This window comes from Balaenoptera acutorostrata, chromosome 8, assembly GCF_949987535.1.
Source record: "Balaenoptera acutorostrata chromosome 8, mBalAcu1.1, whole genome shotgun sequence".
NCBI lineage: Eukaryota > Metazoa > Chordata > Mammalia > Artiodactyla > Balaenopteridae > Balaenoptera > Balaenoptera acutorostrata.
Window position 1 is genome coordinate 22191217 of NC_080071.1, and position 18933 is coordinate 22210149.

At 43.3% G+C, this 18933-nt stretch overlaps 1 protein-coding gene across 1 annotated transcript in view; it reads right to left on the reverse strand.

The window, feature by feature from the left end:
- Nucleotides 1–6320, reverse strand: part of ITGB6 (integrin subunit beta 6) — a 124221-nt gene extending 117901 nt beyond the window's left edge. Inside the window, exon 1 of the mRNA XM_007183160.2 lies at nt 6135–6320. The gene's annotated coding sequence lies outside the window, so the exon portion shown is untranslated. The remainder of the gene's footprint in view (nt 1–6134) is intronic.
- Between the last annotated feature and the right edge of the window lie 12613 nt (nt 6321–18933).

An 18933-nucleotide genomic window follows, 5' to 3' on the forward strand; every position in this document is an offset into this window, starting at 1 on the left:
TAAAAGTATGAACTGTGTTTTCAGATATTCTAAATTCAAATTCCAGGGCTGACATTTAGAGCCTCCCTTCGAAGCCAAGTTTGGCATAGTGCTCTGATTCTAAATAGCAAAATTGACCTTCCTTCTTAGACTCAGATTCTAAATTATTCTGAAGATTCTTCCCCTTAGACCGCTGCTGACAGCCAACCTGAAGCAGCCTCCAGGACACTCTTGCTGATTTACAACTGCAATCTTGCTAAAAGGAATGGGAAAAAGCCAAGATGAGTTTCTGTGAGACAGAATTACTGGCATGAAATACTAACATCGCCGCAACGTGGCATATGACTGACTAGCTGCCCTCCCTTTCTTATTTCACTGAAATAGGTCATTTGTTACAAAACGGAGGGAGCCTTGCTCCTCAGCCCTCGGCCCCCAAAGGAGGAAAGGAGAAGGTTGCTTATGGCTCGCCTTGGTGTGTGACTGCAGGTGGTTCCCCAAAGCCAACACTGGGCCAGCGAGGCTGTTCTTCTTAAGTACCCACGTCCGTGGTTTGTCTCTGATGAGGGTCTGTGACTGCTGTGTGCAGAGCCCTGCTGTTTCCTGTCTTTATTGAAGGAATAAAGACTGGGCAGGATGCAGGCAGTAAGCTCCAGCTGTCCCTGCTTAAAATACACTGATGAGATAGGAACTGGCCATTTGGGTTTGACCAAATATTCTCTAAATGAGGAAGGGGGTACCTTGTGCTCAAATTTATTCTCTCCCAGAAACTTGACCCACCCTATCAGTTAGTCAATCAAATATTTGCTGGCAGCGCTCACCACCTCCCATCTTTTACAAAGGGCGGGGTGCAGCCAGAAGTAAAACCCTACAAGTTATTAAAGGCTTGGCTTGGAAGAGTGGAAAATTCAAATGAGAACAGGGCCAGGTGGGCAACATGAATGAATGAGTGAATGAATGAAGCTGTTTCATAATAGCACCTTAAGATACTTTTTTTATACACATCGGTTTTCCTTGTATATTTAATACACAAGAATATTCTTTCCCTCACAAAGTCAGAGCCCTGTTGGTCTACCTTCGGTTTTCACATTTTTAAAAGAGACAGGGCTATCTTCCTCAACCCTTCTATAAGATGACAATAGGGCAAATGCCGACTGAAATGACAACCGACAGCAGATTCAGTGTTGAGACGATTGGAGATACTACAAGGCAGCGTGAGGACTGAGTCCGGTTAGAGATTATGGGTTATCACAAGGGAGCAGCTGCTTACTAAGGGCCCTGTTGCCTTATTGCTAAGTGAAAATGGGAGCCCCGAGTATATTTTCAAACTCTTCTGGGCTTCCCTGGTGGCGCAGTAGTTAAGAATCCGCCTGCCAACTCAGGGGACACAGGTTTAAGCCCTGGTCCGGGAAGATCCTACATGCCGTGGAGCAACTGAGCCCATGGGCCACAACTACTGAGCCTGCGCTCTAGAGCCTGCGAGCCACAGCTACTGAGCCCGTGTGCTGCAATTACTGAAGCCCGCGCACCTGGAGCCCATGCTCCGCAACAAGAGAAGCCACTGCAATGAAAAGCCCGCGCACTGCAACGAAGAGTAGCCCCAGCTCGCCGCAACTAGAGAAAGCCCGTGCGTAGCAACGAAGACCCAGTGCAGCCAAAAATAAAATTAATTAATTAATTAATTTAAAAAAAATCTTCTAAAGCACTGTTCTTCCCCCTACATGACATGGAGTATGTTGCCATTTCTCTCCTTGGATTTCTTCAGGCTCGTCTTGCCCTTCCATTTCCCCCAAGTGGATGGGAGGCTCCCCAATGCAGGCTGAGGGGTTTCCCTCTTTGTCTGCTCACAGGGATAGTCTGAGTTCTTTGCACTAGAGAAACTGTGAGATAATAAATGTTTGCTGTTTTAAGCCCCTTGGTTATGGTATGATTTGCTGTGTGGCAAGAGATAACTAATACATCTTGATTCTGTGGTTGGATATCATTCTTCCCGTCCAACTTCATGTTGTTCACACAAGGAGTAAGCGTGTACTTTCTACGTATATCAAAACCTCCAACTGATACAAATTATAGGTATGACGGAGCCCCTGGAGGTACTTCTAGAAGCCTCCTTAGGATCAGCATTGGTTCTGCACACAGCATCCTTAGATATGGTCCTTTAATCAGTTCATAATATCCACTTCGCTGTAAGAGAGAGGCTACACAGGACATTGGCAGGAAGACTTGAATGGAGGCTTGATGAATTACAAGGATTCACACAGGCCCAGAGGGATGGCAGGTAGGAGCATATTCAATGCAAACAGAAGAGTCCTGTATAAAGGCAGGATTCAAGGGACAATGGAGAGATGGCTGGACTGCAAGATTTGCGGGGGAAGGATTGTGTTTGTCTTGTTCACTGTCTCCATCCCTGGTCTGGCAAATAAAGGCTCAGTAATTTTTTTTTTATGATATAATGAAAAAATGGGGAGTGTGTATAGATGAAGAGTTAGAGAGGTTTGGATATGAAGGCTAGCCAGGTTTTTGAAGAACTATATGGTTGACATATTTTTCTGGGAGTCAATCTTTCTCAGCTGGTGAGGGATCAACATCTGCCTGAGCTTTGGGCAGAACTTAAGCAGAGTCAATACTTGGTGTGATAAGGAGATGCCAAGAAGACCGTGGGTCATGAACTGTGGTTGCCAAATGTCACCACGATAGGCATGATTAATTAAACCTCGGAAACCTCTCAAAGAAGTATTTATCTTGGGGAAAACTGCATGGGGGGAAACGACTAACCCAGAACGGCAAAGGTAGAAACTGTGCTGGTAATTGATCTTGAAGTCAAGGTTACCAGGTTAAACCTGAGATCCAAGCTGGGAACTTGCATAGATGAGCAGTGAAGAAGAGACAGCCTAGAGGCACTCCATGGATAAGACACATGCATGATGTCTGTCTCAATTTTAACAGCCTCTCGGGTTCCTAAGTCTTCCAGGATTGGACAGTCCACATCAGGCGACAAGCCCCAGCCCCACACATCCTTGCTCCTGCCTCTTTTTCTCTGACCTAATTCCCTGGCCCCCAAGACTTTTCTAGGTCATCTCTTGGTAGAAGCATCCATTTTTCTGTAATTCAGATATGGGTCCTTAGACTACGACCCAACTTCAAACCTGGTAAGTCAAGTTCTGTTTAGTGAAGGGCATAGGTTAAGATGGGCCTTGGATTCAGATATACTTTTGTGAAGGCAATTGGCTGATTTGTTCATGAGATTTATATTTTTATTAATTAATACAACAAAATGTATTTACTGATTCAACTGAGGTATGGCTCTAAATGATGGGAACACAAAAATGAATAATATAAGGTGCCTACCTTAAAAGCCTCATAGTCTAACTGGAGAGTCCAAAATGTTTATGTGAGCTGTGTGTGTGTGTGTGTGTGTGTGTGTGTGTATAGCTTTGGAAGAGAGTCAGGGAAAACTCCATCAAAAAGTTAATTCTCAAACTGAATCTTGATGGGAGAAAACTAGAAAATCATTAGGTAGATAAGGTCACTAGGCAGATCTGGAGACACAGAAGAGCATGGTGGGTTTAGGGAAGAGTAGATACTTAGTTTGGTCAAAGCATAGAGTATATTTTTGTGATGAAGGGAGAGATGGAAAGATGGCATGAAGGAAATGATAAGGAATGAGCTGGAAAAGGTAAGCAGGAGTTTCTGGATCTTGAAGGATCTTGAATACTGGTCTAGGGAGTTTGAAATTTATCTCATAGGTGATGAGGAACCATGGAAGGATTTTAAACAGAAGAGTGATGCATTCTGATTTGTGATTTTGAAAGATAACTAAGGGTAGAATATTGGTGAATTGGAGGCGGGGAGATTAGCTAGGAGGCTATTACAGAAGTCTAGGCAAACGTGGGTGAAATGTAATGACAGTAAGCATGGAAGGGGAGAGGATCAACAACAGATCCTTAGGAATCTGAATGGACCAGGCCTGGCAGTGATGGGAGGTGGCAGATGGCTGTAGAGATGAAGGAGGCTAAATAAGGCTGAGGTCTCCTGCTCAGGCACTTGGTTGAAGTAATTTGATATAGTAGAGCTATCTGTGTGGGTGAGCTTTGTGCTGTTTAAGCAAAAGATCAGTGTTAATATTAAAATTCGACGTATCTATCAACCTGCTCTGGGGGTCTCAAAAAGGTAGGATGTTGTGAAGGAGAGAAGAGATCAGATTATGGTTCAGAATAGTTAAGTATAAAACTAGATGCCGGTGGCATGAAGGACAGTCCAGGGCCTTCTTGTGGGAAGGCCAGCTGAAAATAGCTCTCTGGGCTGGGCTGGCTGAACTGGCAGGCAAGGTGTGGGTGACATTCCTGTGAGCAATGTGGATCCCCAGATGACCTTGGCCTATAGTTAGGTCTCACAATCAGCTGCAGCTGGTTTCCAAAGCAGCAGCAACAGCAACTGACAGGTTTTCTTCTCTGTCAAGTATATTTTCTTCTCTATCAAGAAAAAGTGCTCATAAGCAATACATTTCCCAAGTAGCTACTCTTTCTGGTTTGACTAAGGGCTTCTATGGTGGAAAATATGCCCATGGTTTCCGTAAAACCATTTAAAAAAATTCATCACTTTTTTCTTGAGTCAAAATACCTTGAACCTCTTGGGTAACTTAGGAGAATTCAGTGTAAGTTCTACCCCTGGAAAATAGGTCGAAGAGATGCCTGCTTGTATGTTTTAGTTCAGTACTGAATCTCACCCCCACTCTCCCTACCGCCTCCCCACATGCTTCAATAAAAGTAAATTAGAATATAAGGATTCAAAGGCAGAGAAGGAATCCAACCTTAACAGAGTAGAAATCAATGTCCCCTTTTGGGATCTGAAGTTGGAATACAAGAATCTAACTTTGAGACGCTCAGATGAAAAATTCTGGCAATCACTTAAAGTTCACGTCAAAACATCTGGTGGTAAGTTTGTTTTAGTGTATGGTAACTGGGGATAATATTGTGAGACTGCAATAATGTTTTTTGTTTGTAAATTGAGCTTTAGCTTCTGTACTTCATCTAGGAAACGCTAGAGGGAGTACGTCAGATAGAGGAAAAAGGCTACCATGAGACTGAAAGGAATGAAGAGGAGAGATGGCTGGGGAGGAAGGCATTTCTCCATTTCACCGAGGCTCAGAATTTTACTTAGGTAGACACTAATCTTTATACTATCACCAAGTGACTTGAAACCCTGTACCCCAAAACTTTAACTGTGATCTGCCGAGCCTGATCAGAATCCAAAACAGTAAATAACAGCCATTACTCTCTGACCAGAATCTATATTCTGTCCATTTTAGGAATCTGGAAAGCCAATATGACATAGCTCTATCTGTGAGGCTTTAACTTGAGAGGACATGTTATCTGGATGAATAACCTTTCACAGATATCAGATTTTTTTTACAGCACTGATACTTCCAAGTGCTCAAAGTGAATAGTAATGATACAAAAGTGAATAGTAATGACACCAGGCATTTTCAGACACTTGTAGGAATAAAATGTGCTCTTTGTAGACATCCTAGATTGAAGGATTTCCCCTTCATTTTCTCCATAGTTCTCATGAATTAGCTCTACATTTAAACACCATTTTACAATCCAGAAACACTGAAGTTAACTGGCCCAACGTAAAGCACGTGTCAATGAGAACGGTTATTTTTCTTGTTTAAATTTCCAGTTCCTTAATTCCTTTGTGCCTCTTGCAAATGCTAAAAGAGCTAGTGAGGGCTAGAGTCAAATCACCTATTTTTTTAAAAATGTTAACAATTAATCACTCTAATCAGAAACAAATATCTTAAAAAGCTTCTTAAGAGACTAATCAACTGAATGTTAAAGTATTTTAATAAGTGATGAACTAATAATTCTGTGAAATATTATCCTTAAACCATAGCAGATTTTTGAAGCACAACTGTTAAAAACATGTGTGAATTCCAATATAAGAAACATCACAATAAAGCATGCTAAGTTAATAAGGATCTGCCCTTTTACAAACTATGGGGTCAGCCTCACCTGGACGTTAAGATGAAGAGAATAGAAATAACATTATGAACTTTCTAAGGCAGCGTCTGCTCGAAACGATCAGTTACACTGACAAGGAAAACTTAGCTCCGAAATTTGGGTTTGCTTTTGTTAGTCATGCATTGTCCTACTTACCTCTCAGGGCAGACCTTTAATCTCAGAAAGTGCTGAGATGCATTACTGCACCCGTTATCAAAAGTCTTTGGCAGAAATACCACTTATCCTTGCTGTGGTAATGAACAGATTTATAACATTCTGGTGTCACTATTCCTGAAAAAGCACATTCATTTGAATGTTTCTTCCACAAACATAGTGAACTAGTTCATGAAGGCACATGGGTGTAGAACACTATGGAGAGATACTGCTGGTGAATGACAGAACGTCTGGTTGATTTACACAAAACCCCAAGTGGTTGTATGAGAATAGGTTAGGTTTAGATTGACGAGCAAATGTGTAACAACACTTCTGGCTGACAAATGGCAGAGCTATGCCAGTGTGCTAGCTTCTCTGGAGAGTGACAGAAAGTAAGGCGGGAGGATCAAGTTCATTCCATAAAGGACATTCAAACCTCATGGACGGCAGGGTGGTGGGGTATTAAGCACATACAGATTTTAATACCCTAAAATAGTACTGGGCAAATTTAGAGTTGAGCTGGCATTCAAGCCGATGACCGAACTCCTATCAAATTTTCCTGTATTGACTCAGAGACATAGAGAACAGACTTGTGGTTGCCAAGGGGGAGGGGGATTGGGGAGGGGAGGATTGAGAGTTTGGGGTTAGCAAACTATTACATATAGAATGGATAAACAGCAAGGTCCTACTGTATAGCACAGGGAACTACATTCAACATTCTGTAATAAACCATAATAGAAAAGGATATGAAAAAGAATATATGTATATACATATATATATATATATATATATATATATGGCTGAATCACTTTGCTGTACACCAGAAGATAGCACAACATTGTAAATCAACTATACTTCAATAAAAAATAAATTAAAAAAAATTTTTTCCCTGTATTGTGTGTGTTTATATTGATATTCCCTCAGAAGGATCCTGGTGTTTTCAAGATGAGTCTAATTTATTGGCAACCTTGGTTTAAAGTCACTAGCCTCTAAAAATGGCTGGTTTGGGTAAACTAGAAAATGAAAATAAAAACTGCTGAGGTGGGCTTCCCTGGTGGCGCAGTGGTTGAGAATCTGCCTGCCAATGCAGGGGACACGGGTTCGAGCCCTGGTCTGGGAAGATCCCACATGCCGCGGAGCAACTGGGCCCATGAGCCACAATTACTGAGCCTGCGCGTCTGGAGCCTGTGCTCCGCAACGAGAGGCCGCGACAGTGAGAGGCCCGCGCACCGCGATGAAGAGTGGCCCCCGCTCGCCGCAACTAGAGAAAGCCCTCGCACAGACACGAAGACTCAACACAGCCAAAAATAAATAAATAAACAAATACTTTAAAAAAAAAAAAAAACTGCTGAGGTTAGTATCAAAAATGGTGACAAGCACTAAATGGTCTAGATTGGGTTTGATTTATTCCTGCTGGGCACAGAGGAGGACAAGAGACATCCATACAGCTTTTGTGAAGAAGGATGAAGTGTTTGGACCACATTCTTCCTCCGTGGCTGAGCTGATTGTTCGGGCCTTTGGGTCTGCCTTCAAGGACAGGGGTAGGATAGTAATGACAGGTACTGTTCATTGAGTCCCCGTGGTGGTCCAGGCCCCCTGCTCAGCGTTTGAGGTGCATTATCTCACTTAATTCTTCCCACCACACTGTGGGGTTGGGTTTATGATCTTGCTTTATAGATGAGCCTGCCGCTCAGAGAGATGACTTGCCCAAGGTCACGCACTAGTCAGTGACAGAGTTAAGATTTAAACTCCAGTCGGACTCCAAAGCACTTGCCACGGTGCTACACTGCTTCTTGAACGTCTGATGAACAGCACTGGTGGCCGTTTGGCAGATTGCAAGCCCTGTGGTATTTGAGTAGTGTAGAAGCCAGAGCAGCGGAGAGCCAGGGGACTTGGGTTTGAATCCTGACTCTACCATTTACTGGCTGTGTGATCTCCGAAAAATTTCTAACCTCTTCCAACTGTCTCCTCATCTATGTGTGTCTTGTGTGTGGTGGCGTATTAGTACTGTTCATTTCTAACCTTCTGTGATCCCATGAGCCTTCAAGGGGCTTTTCCTTTCCTGTAATTGAGGTGCAAGTTTGCTCTTTTGCTCTTTAGGTGAACTCAGCAGTGAGTAAACACTTCTATTTGAAATTCAAAGGCTGAGTTAATTTCTGCCCTAGAGATATTACTCCTTCTCTGCAAAATTCATTTCCTCTGTGGACTGCCCCAACACAGGCTAGCTTCCATTTCCCGGGTGGAAAACTCCATTGTATGCTGAGCATGGCGCTCTGTTCCCAAAGGAGCCATAGAGAGGCCCATAGGACGTGCTAGAAATACAAAATGGTATTTTATAATGTTATTTCAAAAGAAAGCCACTAAAGGTGACTCTCATCTGAAGGCAATAAATGTTACTTCCAGTGGCTCCGAGAACCGAATATTCATGTCGTTGCCTGTTTTGGATGCTTTGGTTCTATTTCTGTAAATTAATGAGGTTTTATTTATTGCATTCCCTCCTTGTGCATAACTCACTATGATAATGCTGATGAACTTTCTCTGAAAACTGCTGTCTACACTTAAAGTGTCCCCCGTTCCACCCCCCCTACCCCCCACCCCCAACCCCCGGCTTGTTAGGCTTGCACCCATTTTCCTGTTGAGGGAAACATATACATTGGCTCTCCTGCCATGAGCGGTCACCACCCGCTGCGCACTGCTTGGCATTCTTTAGGATCAAGTGACATGGGCCCAGCTGTATGTGGGGAGCAATGCTGGAAAATTCCTTTGATGTTGCGCCTTGTGACACTCAATGACTGAATCCAAGCTTTTGCTATTTGACCAAATGCCAATGTGCTAGTTCCTGAATATCTATGATCTTACAGATAGCTGGATGGAAAAATAAGAACAAACCACCAGAGAAAAATATTTCAAAACTATTTTGCAGGGCTAATTAAGGTAAAGCTTTGATGAATTGGAAAGTTAGTTGAGCCGAGTGTTCTAGTTAATTCGGAGCTAAGGTATAATACTTAAAAAAAATTCATTTACTATGTACAGAGTGCCATCTATGTATAAGGTATTACGAATGCAAAGAGGGGCAAAAGTTCATACAGTGCTTTTATCCAAAGCGTCTTCTGGTTTTCTTCTACCCATTATTGTTGGAAATTTTGTCCTATTTCCTTCCAGTCCTTGTTAATGCTTATGTTTCCTTGGTACAAATGACTCTGTATGTGATCATACAGAATATGTATTTTGAATCCATTTTTATTCATTTAACACTGTAAGAATTTAAGTATCATCTAAGCATGTGATGATGTACTTAAACATTTCCTTATTTACTTAAAATCTAGGTTGCTTCCACTTATTTCCCATGATAAAAAGAAAATGCTATGAAGAAAAGCTTTACACACAAAGGTTTCCCCTTATTTATTTATTTAGTTTTTGTATTTCCAATGACAAATTCTCATATGTGGAATTATTGGATCAAAGAAGACAATTTTATCTGCTTAGTGTTATCGGTATGCATTGCAACTACTTTCCAAAGGAGTTATACCAATCTATGCCTGCTCTACCATTGTTTGACTATAAGTCAGTCTCTCCTTACTATCTCCATAATTATTGGGCTTTTGTTTATTAGTTTACCTATTTTGCCTTTATATCAGGCGAAATACTTTTGAATAAAAAACAAACTTAACACCCATTATTTATTTAATTCATACAATAACCTTGTAAATTCAACAGTCTACAGATGAATAGATGCTGGGAAATATTAAGTGACTTGCCCAAGTCCGTACAATATTAACAGAGCTGGAATTTGATCTTGCCTATTTTGAGTCCAGACCTGTTGTGTGCTTCATTCTACCACAGCTGCCCCTTAAATAACCAGATGGGTCTGGGCTAATGAGGCCTCCAAGAGTAGCTTGGAGGGGCTCTGTGGTTGGTATGTACAATGATGGAATTGATTAGCGGGATTGTCCAAATGGCTTTGTTCCCTTAAAAAACCAAACATTACCTAGAACAGAGTGAATTTTTGATTAATTTCCACGTGCTGTTTCACCCTCCCACATGCACATTAAAGCAATTAAACAAGAAGAAGAATGTCTTTCAATAGTGCCCAAGTGTTGGAGTATTTTAACGAAACTCAGAGATACATGAGTAACGCCAGTGGAAGTTGTTCTTGCATATCTGAGGCAGAATGCGACCTTTTGACGTGAGCCTATTAAACACAAGGAAACTCATAGTTAAAATTCCACTCTTAGCTCTCCAGCCAAGATAGGAATGGCCCTGGCCACAAAACATGAAGGACAAGGTTGCCACAAGGCCCAGTCATCTGTTGGCATTATAGAGCAGGGCAGGCAAACCACAGTAAATCAAGGTCTCAGCTTCATTCTTCAAAAAGCTGACTGGATGAAAATATGTGCTTCATTCTTCAAGGTGAGAAGTCTGGTTTTGCTGGAGCATGGTGTGTGGAGAAAATGAAAGACAACCCCCGGTAGGAGGGAGTTTGGAGGCCCCAGGTATCCATTTGGAAGGTCATCTTGGAAAATAATTTGGGACCATGTGGCCTTCTTATTCTTTGTAGGAGTGAAAAGAAGGCAAATCCAGTTTGGAGGGTACCGTCATGTAAAATGGCAGCATCTGCCAGCTCTGGCTCCACCGAGCGTGGCTCGGGGCAGAGTGTTTGTGCTTCCATTCAGCTGGAGGCTCTTGGGGTTTAGAAGGTCCCCTGTGAGCTGAGCAGGAGGCTGAATAGTAGAGTTTAGCAAAACTCAGGAATGAGCTCACCTCACTTAGATTACAAAATCCCATTAATCTCTACTCAGACCACCACTGAATGGACTTAAAAAACAAAACTACAACAAATCACCAGTATCTAAGACACAAAGCTACAGCTCTGAATGTGGGGAGCAGAAAGAATGTCTTGTTAACATCACCTGACTTCTTTTGGATAATTGTAAAGAAGAATGACTTCTTCAGGCATTCAGATAATCTCCTCTAGAGGCTTCTACAGGGAGATGAAACTGCTCTGGTGCATCCTTCAGTGCTGAGAAGCCGATTTAAATTCACCCTGCCTTTAAGGAGAAAAGCTGGAAACAGCAGGATGCCTTTGTAGGAATGCAGAGAAATGAACAGCTCTCTGGGTCCCTTGTTCTGTAACCACATTTTAATTTTAATCACTGAGGCATCCTGTAAAAACAGTAACAAAAAACAGCTGGGAAGTGGCATTGATTTCAAAATCACATAATGACATCTCCACTCCATCAATGTATTTTCATAGCCTTTTTCCTGAAAGGCATACATATGGTCCAGAGCTCTGCCTGGAGCTGGGTTCTTGTTTTGCTGGTGGCATTTGAGAGAAGGCATGCTGAGTTGAGTGCCAGGGGCATTTTCCCGTAGTCTAGTCTAAACGGCTATTTTCTCTGATGTGACTAGGATGTTTTCTGTCACCTCCAAACATTGCAACTGTGATAGCATTATTTCCAAGGCTCGTAGCCTCTGTGACAGTCAGGAATGCAGGAAGATGGACCGTTCCCGCATGGTCCTGGCCAGGAGGTGGAACTGGGGAGGAGCTACTCTCATTCTGCCCTCTGTTGTTTTTGGAAGGCTTTCCTCCGGGTTTTACTACTGGGTGGTCCCTTGGGCCTCCCACTACATTCCAAATATTTCCAAACTCTCTGAGAGGTGGCAGTTCTACCCCAGGAGCGGACTCCCCGGCCTCGGGCGGGAGGCTGGGTGGCGCTGGACTGGCTGTCCCTCGGGCACAGCATTCCTCTGTGCTTTCCCCCTTCACTGGCTTTGAAGTCAGTTTGAGCAAGATAGAACTGTGAACCTGAAGTTCTAAGATTCCAGATACAGTGGATTTTTCTTTTGCAGCCCCTTATGCTTGAACGCTCAGTGGTCTCCAACTTTTTGGATGCCTTACCAGAATCAGTAAAAGATGTTAAGCAGATACTCCCAATACTGTTATTTGTTTATAGATACACATGTACTATTGAACTAATACATTATTAATTAAAAACAAACAAAGAGAATGCTTTTTAAGGTGAGACAATATTAAGTTCTTTGTTTTCTGGATGGCAAAAAAAGCCCTTCTTGCTTTCACTAGCTATTAACATTGTATGCTCATTTTATATTTATACGCTTCACTCGAAAAGCTTGCATTACCACTTTGTGATTTGATTCAAAAGTCTGATTCTAAGCACAGTTTATTTTGGTACCTGATTAGTGACTACTGTGTCTAAAAGCAATGCTACAAAGATATGCAAGAAGCACATTGTTGTCTGTAATGACTCCATCTTGACATGTTTCTGGCCACATCCACTAAGTAGGCAAAGATTCTGATGAAAGTTTATTAATAAATTTCCATCTTTTTTGGCATCAATCAATTGCTCTTATAATCTAATGAAAAAGTGCTTCCAATTGGCCAAACCTAGAGAAAGTCAGAAGGCAAGGAAACCTCACTGAAGCACCATTTTTGCAGATAGCAGATAGATAGATAGAGATATGCTCAAAGCTCTCTGAAATTATACATTTGAAAGGTTTTTAAATAATTTCTTTAACTCCTACTTCCAAGTTTTTAAAATGTGTATTTATCGGAACTTTTAACAGAGAAAACATTGTTTTCAGAAGCGATTTACACAATGGTGGAAACAATTCTAAATATCCATTTCCAGAGTGTTCTCTCCATAGCATGAATTTCTTTTTCAGGACAGTCACTTTCTCACTCCCTGGTACAACGATGTCAGCATTTCCTGGGCTAGACCGATTTGGCGTCTTTATTTACGAAGAGCTCACCGCTAGGTTGCATATTCTAAGAGCTTCTTGTCGCCGTTGGAAATTTCAGAAAATGTTTTTCACGTGGTAAGATGGCAGAAGGGTTCATCTCACCTGATGAACCGTTCTGGTCTGGGTCTGCTGGGTAGGATTACATGTTAGGAAAAACCCAGACAAATTGCTGGGAACAGGTGGATGAGTCTAAGTTCTGGCAAGTAACCGCTGATGCACACAAATGGGGTAATTGAAGAGGGTTTAATAAAGACGGCATATTATATTATATTATGTCATAATAAAAGCAAAGGGAAACCAGCCACGATAGAGCAGCAACAGCAGGGAGCCCTTTCTTCCTTCCCCTAAACCTGGAGTCCTGGGAGGGAGCGGTGACACAAGCCATGGAGAGAACTGTGGCTCTAGGACAGGGAGCAGGGTCTGCACCTGTGACTTTGGTAGAAGGCTCTAACAAAGTACCATGATGGGGCAGCTTAAAGAAAGGAAATTTATTTTCTCACAATTCTAGAGGCTAGAAGTCCAAGATCAAGGTGTTGGCAGTGTTGGCTTCTTCTGAGGTGTCTCTTCTTGGTTTATAGATGGCTGTCTTCTCCCTGTGTCTTCACATGGTCTTCCCTTTGTGCATGTATCTGTGTCCAAATCTCTTCTTATAGAGACATCAGTCATATTTGATTAGGGCCCATCCTAATGACCTCATTTTAACTTAATTACCTCTCTAAAGGCCCTATTTCTAAATACAGTTACATGCTGAGGTCCTGGGGATCAGGCCTTCCCATATGGATTTAGGGGAGACATGATTCAACCCGTGATGGGGACACTGCCAATCTGTGGGCCACAGGGAGGAAGCATGGGCAATAAACCTTGATTAATCAACCCTCCAGCCCACTGGTTGCAGGTACCTCACATTGGCCAACCCCAGATGGAAGCCAGAGGCAAGGGAGCCAGCTTGATGCCATCCTGAAGGTCACTCTCCTGAGACACAGAGACTTAAAAAGAGTAATCTGTAGGAGCAAACAGAGAACACCCGGCTCGCAGCGCTGAACTTAGAAAACAGAGATTTCGTTGACCTATAGTGTTATAAATAATTTAACATAGAAAGAAGGAAAGAAGCCAGATAAACCAGGGTGTTTGGCCTTGTGGATTGCAAAAGAGATGCTAGTTTCACAGAAATGCTGTTATGAGCCTTGGGTTTGTGGAAACAGTTTGAAAATCTTACACAGCACTAGTCCTTGCAAAAATTAGAAAAAGACATCCCTGTGGGCAGACAAATTGGAGAAAGGAGGCTTCAGCTGGACTGAGCGGTCCTTTTATGAGCTCACCATTTGCCGTCCTCAGCGAAGCACACCCTGCAGGACCCTGGGGAGCCACCCTTATCACAGACTCAGATTCAGAGTCGACAAGCCATCAGCCCTTCGTTCCAGCCCCTCACCATGAAGAAATGGAAGGACAGATTTTGATGTCGTGTCTGCTATACCCTGCAAACTGGTTTCCCTCTAGTTCACATGGGAAGAATCATTAAGCTACAGAAGAATTTATCACTGCCTCTTTTATTAAATCAATCTATCCCCCTTTGCTGGCATTTTCTGGCTGACTTGAACTTAAATAACAATTTGGTGGATCTTCCACCTAAAGGGAGCCATTAATGTCATTTAGATAATCGTTCCTTGTTAGCACTCTGGTAACCCCATTTTAAGAGTTTGGGATTACTGACAAACATGAGATTTGCATATAAGCATCGGATTTTATTTATCTATCAGCCAGAATGTGGCTTACGGTGAGAAAGCTGTGCTCTACACAACTCCGGGGGCGCCGTTCACATAGTCATTGTAGATTTGTATGGTCATTTTGACCATTTTCTGGCAGGTGCAGTACGGAGTTCTAGGAACAGTGTACCTCCTGTGTGCCCAGTTGTTACAAAGCTGCTGGTTGGGTAAGTGACCACCTTAGATTAGGTAGCTGTGTGTGAGGAACTCTGCTGGGCACTGGAGTGGTCTGGGGAAAGGGAAGGACCCAGTGAAGACTAAGACATGGTCCCAACTTCTCCATACAGTGAAGAGGAGGACACCTGGGTACCCCCTCAGCCTCAGCTTCAGAATAATGCCTGGAGGAACCATCTCCACCTGCCCCACCCTCTCAGTGATCGCTGAGTGCTATCGGTGATTGAGAAGTGAAAGGTCTGGAAGGAGAACATTCCACACCCCACTCAGGTGGTGGCAACATGAGGCTGCTGTTGGGCTGGAAGGGCTGAGACTGGGAGAGACCCATGAGAGCCACTGCTGGGCCACGAGTGGAGGAGTCTTCCTGAGGCTGAGGGGTGGGAGCCAGTGGGAAGTAGGGTGGAAGGTGAGAGGGGCTGGCCCAGGAGCAACCTGGTCTGATCCACAGCTGCTTTGGGTGTCCATGGACACCGCGGAAACAACATCCGCAGCGCCAGAGCACCGTGACAATGAATGGCATCCTTGCTTAGTCAAGCCCCGTTCCTTCTTTTCCAGAGAAAGGAGGGGAGCTCTTTTTCAGCGTTTACAGCGGGAGGCCAACACAGCTGTACGTGGGATTGTACACTGGTTACACCTTGACCCTGCACCTTCCCCTTCCCGTGAGGGCTAGACCCCTCCACTGTGGTTCCTCACCCTCCCTGCTGATCTTTGTCAATACTCACCTCTCACCCACTGGACCCTTACTACTAGTTTTTGCTTTTGTTTTTGTTTTGTTTTGTTTTGTCTTAAATCTCAAGTAGAGGTATTCTTTGCACGAAAGACAGTTATTTCATCTAATCTTAGGGTCTGTGATGACCACTTTGAGAACATTTTGGCATTATCCTGTAAAGCTGAAGCTAGGCATACCCCATGAACCAGCAGCTCCACCCCTGGGCATATACCCTGCAGAAATACAGGCACAGATGCGCCGAGCATTTTCATCATAGCATGTTCAGAACAGTCAAGAGCTCCCACGTCTATCAAAAATAAAATAGACACACTTTGGTATATTTATACAATGAAATACTATGCAATGATAAAAATACATTACAGCTAAGCAAAAATGCATGATTAAATCTTCAAGATACAATATTGAGCAAAAGATGCCAGACACAACGAAATATTGAAAGCACGATTCCATTTATATAAAGTTCAAATATGGACAAAACTAAACTCTAGGTTTTAGGGAAGCATATTTAGGTGATACAATCATAAAGAAAAGCAAGGAGGTGAATCACACGAAGTCTGTGGAGTGTTACCTACTGAGCTGAAGGAGGAGTTGATGACTGTCGAGAGGCACAGCTGCCGGGGCATCTAGGGAGGGGGCCGTGTTCTATTTCTCAACTCGGGTGGAGGTCCAGGTACTCATTTTGCTACAAGACTTCGAGCTGTACATCTATGGTGTATGCACTTTTCTAAGCTTATTTCACAACTGAAAAAAAGTTCAAAAGAAAGCAGTTATTTATTGCCTAATTATTCTCAAAGAGTTTAAGTACTGAGTTGACTCTCAAAGGATAAATAGAAGTTATCCAGGTGGAGGAGACCATCCTAGGAGTGAGACAAGAAGGGGCACAGGTGCAGATTACAGAACGCTTCTGAGATTTTAAAGTTCGAGATGGGGTGTGGCTGGAGGTGAGGTCCCAAAGCCAGTGGAAATGAGGTCCTGGGGGAGCCAGGCATTTTAGACTTGGGCTGTGGAAGAACTTCAAGCAGGGGAATGAAATTTCAAGAAGAGGAGGCCTGTCAACAGTGATAAATGCAGCCAAGAGTTCATTCAGATCAGGATTGAGAGGTCTCTGACTTGGGAATCGGAGGTCCCTGTCCAGCCGGGATGGGAATGGTGCAGTGGAGAGCTGGCAGCAGAGCCCAGATCGCAGTAGGATGAGGTGGGACTGGAGGCAGGGAAGTGGAGACATCACCCTGGCCGCTGCTGCAGGGAAGCCCAGTTGGAGGAAAAGAGACATGAGACAGTTTAGATCGGTGAATTCACTCTTTCTCCATGACCACAAAAGGTTGTAGCTCTTTCTATTCTCAAAAACTCAAAGGTATTTATTTCAGAGACTTCAGAATTAACTCATGGGTAACGAGATGGTTCAACTTGGTAAGAAAGTAACCCCGCGCTTTGTGACACTGGAGTAGATTTGCTTGTGAGGCGCTGGAAAAACATCTGGGGAGATCAGGGGGCTGCTGCATTGGAGTTTCTGCAAAATGTTGGATTTGGGGCCTCGGAGATGGCAACTCAGTGCAGGCATCTTAGAAACATCTCTGTTTCTTTAATTTAATACACACCAAATTCGGTGTCTGAGAGCTTGTGAGAGACCAGCGTGTTCACCAGGCCCTTGGGGGACAGCTTTGCCAGGGTGATGTCAATCAACGGAGTTCCTTTTATCTTCTTTTTCTCTTCCACTCAAACTGTCTAATATTCGTTTTCCTACCTAGGTCCCTTTCTAAGTTGCTCTTTCCTTCTTCCTTTCTTTCTCTTCTTTCTGCCATCCTTCCATGTCTCTTTTTATGTCTCCTTTTTGGGTTTTCCACTTCCACACCATTCCTGTTCTTCAACTTTCTGTTTCAAAACTTTGACCGCATTCCATCTGACAGTGGGAGGAAAGCAGACTTCATGGGGCAAATTTACGGCATCACAAAAGGCCCCCTTCCTCTGGAGAGCACTCACCTTCTTACGGCAGAATGACCCCTGTCCCCTGATAAACGGTTCCCTCTCCCTCTGGGCAGGGTAGGAGGAGAACTAACCTCCTCGCCACCCCAGTCTCCCACGTAGCGTGAGGTGTGAGAGCCTGGGCAGGAGAGTAAGGCTGAGGCGTCTGTCCTGCTGAGACGGTGTCAGAGATGGGAGGTTGGTCACAGACAGGGGATCTGATCGAATGAGTACAAGATCAAGGATGTCGGGAGCCAGGTTCCTTGGTGTCAGCAAAGAGAATTACAAGTAAGGGAAAATGAATGCTGTCGTGTTGGAAAGGACTTGGAGGTATGGATGCAGATGTATGTTTTTCAATATGTATAGATCATGGAGAAAATACAGATGTAAGTGTGTGTGTGTGTTGCATGCCTATACCCCCCCACACACTCCTTATCCCTATTTACTGACGGGGCTGGAGAACAGTGACATGTCAGTAGCAATGAGTATATCTAGTGCCCAAACCTTACCTGCTAAACACCGTTCTCTGCTAAAAGGAACCAGGACTCTTTGGAGAAATGGCTGAATCTAGGACCGGAACAGGGAAAAGTACAAGGCCAGCTTGGCACGTCTGGTGCGGCCAGCAAGCAAGGAGGTTCTTGAAGAATAATGGGGACACATCTTTAAAAACACAGAAGGTGGCTTGCAGGAGTTCCCACTGGCCAAGTTAGAGACAATTTGAGCATCAAAACAAATAACGATTACAGATTTGCATCCATTGAACAAAAAGGACACCCTGAGTCCATACTCATAGAAATAAGTAAATGAATAAATTCGAGTCTGAGGAAGTTCAGCACGTTTTCATGGTTCCAAAACATCTCCCCACAAACTACTTATTAACTGCGAAGTGGGAAGGAGTAACTTTACAGGGGAGACGCCTGGCAGACACCACCTTAATTAAGTGATCAAAGGGAACATCATTGATAATGAGACAAATTGAAATCACGCACCTCCCGACGGGACGCAGCGAGAACACAGCTCTACTTTGGTGATATTCCCGCAAAAGGTGCAGAACCACACAGAAACATCAAACAAACCAGTCTGAGGACACTCTGCAAAGTAACCGGCCTGGAATCTTCAATTGTGTCCAAATCACAAAAGTCAACTAAAGACCGAGGAGATATTTTAGACTGAAGGAGACCAAAGGAACACGATGACTAAAGGCAATGCGTGATTTTTGAACTGGATCTTTTTACTCCAAAGGCATTACTGGAATAATTAGTGATGTTTCAGCGTGGCTTTCCTTATTTTGACGGTTGTATTGTGGTCATATGGGAGAATGTTCTTGTTTGTAGAGGGTCATGGAGCTTTGGGTTTTTGCTCTCAAATATATCAGGATAAAAGTTTTTTTTTCTTTTTTGTACTGTACTTG